Below are 6,192 nucleotides of genomic sequence, written 5' to 3' on the forward strand. Positions count from 1 at the left end.
TCAGTTACATGGATAAATTGGAGAAGCTTCCAATAGAGAAGAGAAGATTAAGAAGAGAAAATTAAGGGGAGAGTTGACAGTGGTATTCAAAACCTTGAGGAGTACGGAAAGAGTGGATAGAAAGAAACTGTTCCCATAGGCAAATGATCGAGAACCAGAGGACATTGATTTAAGGCAGAAGAAGTAGCGGTGACATGAGAAAAAACATTTTTGTGCAGCGAGTGGTTAGGATCTGGAATGCACTGCCTGAGAGATAAATTCTTGTCACGCAGATGTGAAACCTTTCTGTACAAGATAAAGGCAGGTGTCTCAGTCCACAGACTCTCCCCTGTGCTCTGTGCAGCGTCTGGACCAAAGTGATGGTATGGCCTCACTCCCTGGAAACATTACTGATGCCTGAACCTAACAGTACTTGACATTGCTGCCAGAATGTCATGGGCAGGTGCCACAGAGTTCCTCCATTCTCTCTGTGTGCTCTCCACCTTTAAGGTGGGGCTGGCCCCCATCTCTTCAGCATCTGTGACCAGTGACACTGTGCTCCTGAAGGGCTCAGGTGCTGAAAGTGGACAAAGGATTAGATGCTTCTAAAGTTTCATGGCTGCATCTCTATGATATGAACCTGATCACAGAGCACAAGTGAGCTGCCCTCAGCCAGACGGGGGTCAGGCATTCTCAGAGGCTATGTGAAGATTTATGGCATGTCCTCACTGCATGTCGTCATCATCCTCCTCCAATCGAGCAACTATTAAGGCCTCCACTGCATCTCTATGACAGGAGCATTCCCACAGAAGGTATTCATGCTGCCATAAGCCAGACTAAAGTCAAACATTCACAGTTGCAATGTGAGGATCTATGGGGTCACCTCACTGCATGTCGTCATCATCCTCCACAAATCTAGCAGCCATGAGGGCCTCCTGAGTGCGCCTGCCTCATTTAGCCAGTGTGAAGGCCTCAACCCCGTCATCGTTGCCTCCGAGGACCTCCTCACCCTCATCACCATTGGCGTCCTCTTTGGAGGAGAGCGCAGCTCCTCCATCTTCTCCTCAGCCAGCTCCTCTCCCCATTGGAGCACCAGGTTGTAATGGGTGCAGCAGATGATGACGATGCGTGACACCCTCTGCGGACTATATTGCAGGACTCCACCTGACCTGTCCAGGCACCGGAACCTCACCTTCAGCGTCCCAATGGTCTGCTCCACCAAGGTGCGAGTTGCAGTATGAGCCTCATTATACCTTCGCTCTGCTGCAGTCTGAGGCCACCGCACGGGTGTCATCAGCCACGGTCTCTGTGGGTAGCCCTTGTCCCCAAGGAGCCAACCCTGTAGTTTCTGTGGAGCCTGGAAGACTCCAGGGATCTGTGACTAACTGAGGATGTAGGTGTTGTGCACAATCCCTGGAAACCGTGCACACACCTGCAGGACGTGTTTGTGGTGGTCGCACACCAGCTGCACATTCAGCGAATGGAACTCCTTGAGGTGGATATAGTTGACCGTGTGTTGCGATAGAGATCTGAGCGCCACATGAGTGCAGTCGATCGCACCCTGAACCTGTGGGAAACCCAAGATCTGAGCAAATCCAATCGCTCTCGCATCCTATCTGTCCTGGTCCCGGGCAAAATGCACAAAGTTGTGTGACCTCGCAAAGATGGCATCCATGACCTCATGGGAGTCACTGGCATAGAAATTGATTGCCGCGGTCACTTTCACAGCCACTGGCAGTGGATGCCTCCCAGGTCCCCGTGGTGCCAAATCCTGCAGTAGCCGGCAGATGTGACCGACCAGTTCCCTAGGCATACGCAGTCTTTGGTGACACTGGTTCTCAGTCATCTGCAGGAATGAAAGGTGGCATCTATAGACCCTGAGTGTCACTAGGCACCGACCAGCAATGGCTCGCAGTGGTTCTTGGGCAGTATGTGTGGGAGCCCCAGCTGCCCCTTCTCCCTGAGCTTGCTGCTCCTGCCTCTGTGCAGCCAGGAGCCTCAGTCGCTCTCTTCTCCGTCGTTTATGCTCTCTGTATGCCAGGATGCATACAACTAGTTCACCAGACTCCATGATCCTGTTGTACTCCTCCAGCAGGATGAAAGAGAGAGACACATGGTTAGCATGGTTGCACTAAGAACCTGTCCTGGTTGAGAGTGACGGCCCCTTAATGCTTCCCGGAGAGTGCTGGCCACCACTTGGATGGCCAGAGATTAGTGCGCTGCATGGCTGCCCTGTTAGCTTGAACCATGGGGGAGACTGGTCCAAACCAGGATACCGACATTGCAAGGGGCTGTGAGCACCTCCAGCAGTGACTGCTCCATGGTTATGTTTAGCCAGGAGATTGTACAATGTGCCCAGTCATCCAATTGTTCTGCAGTCCACTAAAATGCTCATAACTTTATAGTCTGTGCCTGGGTGTGAGGGCGGGGGGCCGTGGGGGGTGTTGGGGACAGGAGTGAAAAGCTTAGGAGCACTTGATGGCACTTTGATGCACTGCTTTGCTTGAGTGGGCTGATAAGCCAGGAGGCCGACTCCAATCATATCAATGTAGCTGCTCCTGAACTGTCTCAGTTGCAGAGGAATGGTCACAGGTTTCCCCAATGCGTGGCCACATCCCTCGCCCACCCTCCACCCACCCTCAAATGCTTGTGTGCTATATTCAACAGCAGGGCTGCTCTTAACCCCAACCCCCGAGCCCTTGAAACTTGAAGTCTAACAGGTGACCCTGGCGAGTGCTGCACAACATTACTGTGAAAACCTCCGGGTTCCCCTCAAAGTGCAGCCCGTCAAGTACACATCTTTTATGTGCTGTTGTGAAACACGTCGGTGTGCTTTCCCGCCAATGTGGAAGGACGATCCAGTGGGGTTGGGGGGAATGGGGGATGATTCCAGCATGCTGGCCTGATAATGAAATGCTGATGTAATATAATGAGGTTGCCATGTCCGATAGTGGGAAACGCGGCCCATTGTCAGCGGGCTGAGCAGACGATTGGGAACATTCGCGCCACACAAGTGTCAGGCAATGACAATCTCCAACAAGAGAGAATCCAACTATAGCTCCTTGATATTCAATGGCATTAACCATCACTGAATCCCCCACTATCAACATCCTGGGTGTTACCATTGACCAGAAACTGAACTGGACTAGGCATATAAATACTGTGGCTAGGTCAGAGGCTAGGAATCCTGTGACGAGTAACTCACCTCCTGACTCCCCAAACCCTGTCCACCATCCACAAGGCACAAGTCAGCAGTGTAACGAAATATTCCCCACTTGCCTGGATGAGTGCAGCTCCCACAACACTCAAGAAGCTGGACACCATCCAGGACAAAGCAACCCACTTGATTGGCACCACATCCACAAATATTCACTCCCTCCACCATCGACGCACAGTAGCAGCAGTGTGTACCATCTACAAGATGCACTGCTGGAATTTAGCAAGGCTCCTTAGACTGCAACTTCCAAACCCACAACCACTACAACCTAGAAGGACAAGGGCAGCAGATAGATGGGAACACCAGCACCTGGAAATTCCCCTCCAAGTCACTCACCATCCTGACTTGGAAATATATCGCTGTTCCTTCACTGTCGCTGGGTCAAAATCTTGGAACTCCCTTCCTAACAGCACTGTGGGTATACCTACACCACATGGACTGCAGCGGTTCAAGAAGGCAACTCACCACCGCCTTATCAAGGGCAACTAGGGATGGGCAATAAATGCTGGCCCAGCCAGCGAAGCCCACATTCCCATGAATGGATTTAAAAAAGCTGGTTTCCTGCCGCCGTATAACCGATCGTGCCATATTGTCCGCTAATGCCACCAAACATGCCTGAAACCAGTGGGCATGGAAAATTCGCCTTCTGTCTCCAGCCAACACCTGACCACTCATTCCCCTTACAATTAATCCTTTTAACTCCCCTGCTCATAATTGCTGATCTAATTGATGGTTACCAGTCCTCAGGCACTGTTTCTCTCCCTTTCATTTCCCACCCCCACCTGTATCTGCACCCCTATCAAGAAAAAACATCCTCAACCCATCCTTCTTCAACTACTGCCCCATCTCTTCTTCAGTTTCTCAGAAATCCTGAGTGCATCGTTGCTTCCCAGTTCTATGCCCATCTCTCCTGAAATTCCCTGTTTGAAACCTCCAGCATCTGTTCTATTACACACCAAAATTACTTAACCAAAGTTTAATTCTCTGTGACCATGGAATATTAGTCCTCCTCATCCTCCTTAATATTTTCACTTTGTATGTTACTATTTACCACACCATTCTCACACAAGTTCTTTCCTCCAGCATCCAACACAACCGGACTGCAGAAGCAACAGGCTCTTGAGACTGAGGTGGCATTAATCTCATGACAGCTGAGTTCACCGAAGACCGTCCTGTGGGTTGCATCCCTTGTGTAACTGCAGGCTACCTGGTGCTCTTTCAACAAATCTAGAGGAGTTAGGCCAGGGGTTTGGAACATGTCGCTATCCTAGGAAATAGCAGCTTCAGGTCAGTCAACTCTAACTGTGCCACTGGTACTGGGTTGGCCACTGATCAGCAATGGATCCCACTGAAAGCTTAAGAGAGTGTCTCCTATAAGCCACTAACTCCCCAATACATGAAGGCCAGAAAGCCTGTTCACCAAGTCCTCCAGCAATACAGTTTGCATTTCCAATCAAGAAATGACATTGATTTGTCCTTGGTTTTTGGTGGAGCCCCCACACACACACTGATGACTACAATAAGGAAAAAACCTTCCTGTCATTGATGCATATGAGGGCAGCAGACTCCTCTTGATCCCTGCTGCCTGCCACGCATTCTGGAAAAGTGACATCAGAGCTGCACGTAGGTGTGATGTTCATTGACCATGCTTCTTTTCAGAACAAGAGCACTGATATATAATGCCTGAGACAGAAAATTCTCTAAATCCAGGCCACCCAACCAGCTATCTCCCCTTCCACCCACCCAGTCCCACTCCAACTCGCCAGTGGCCTGTCTTTCCCAGGCATAGTGTACTAGTTTCTCTTGGAACAGTATTAACTGCATTAAGCGAGTTAAGTCATCTGAAAGATATCTCTCAGGTGACAGCAAGCAGCTGATCTACCAGGGACAGGAAATGCTAGGAGGATCTCAGAGCACGTGAGGTTGCAATTAATGCACAAATGCAGACATTTCTTGACACTCATGGGGCAGCTGACAGCGAGCTGCCATTTTCACGAGCAGAGCGGCACAAATTGTTCAGAAACTTAGGGCAATTTTCAGCTCACCACAAATTGCTAAGTCAATTACACTTTAATGACAGTGTGCGCATTAAACTCACCATTATTGTGCCAGTAAATTTTGTCTAAGTATTTCCTTAGGTGGTTTGGGATCAAATCTGAGATGTACTTTGGGACATGTTACTACATTAAAGGCACCATGTAAAAACACATTGTTGTTTTATCATAGCGTTGTTGAACAGTTACAACACAGTAGGAGGCCTTTTGGCCTGTCCTTCCTGTACCAGCTCTCCACAAGGGAAGCTCAGCTAGGTACACTTCCCCATCCTCTCCTCATAGCCCTGTAAAATGTCTCACTTCAGTTGCTTATCCAATTCCCTTTTGAAATCCTCGACTGTCAGGCAATGCATTCCAGATCCTAACCACTCACAGGGTGAACTGTTTCTCCTCCACGCAGCCATTAATTCTTTTGCCGATTACCTTAAATCTTATGGTCTTATGGTTCTTGACCCTTCTGCCAATGGGAAAAGTTTCTCCCTATCTTCTCTGCCCACACCCCTCAAGATTTTAAACACCTCTGCATATTGGAAGCTATCATCGACAGTACTATTAAGTACCATTTAGTCACCAATAACCTGCTCGCCGATGCTCAGTTTGGGTTCCACCAAGATCACTCAGCTTCAGACCTCATTACAACCTTGAACTCCAGAGGTGAGGTGCGAGTGACTGATGTTAGCATCAAGGCAGCATTTCAACAAGTGTGACAAGGAGACATAATAAAATTGAAATCAATTGAAACCAGAGAAAAAAACTTTCCAGTAGCTGGAGTCATACCAAGAACAAAGGAAGATGTTTGTGGTTGTTGGAAGCCAATCATCTCAGCTTCAGGACAGCATGACAGGAGTTTGCTAGGGTAGTGTTCTTGGCCCAACCATCTTCAGCTGCTTCATCTATGACCTTCCCTCCATCATAAGGTCAGAAGTGGGAATGTTGCTGATG

Source organism: Cetorhinus maximus, chromosome 11, assembly GCF_964194155.1.
Source record: "Cetorhinus maximus chromosome 11, sCetMax3.hap1.1, whole genome shotgun sequence".
NCBI lineage: Eukaryota > Metazoa > Chordata > Chondrichthyes > Lamniformes > Cetorhinidae > Cetorhinus > Cetorhinus maximus.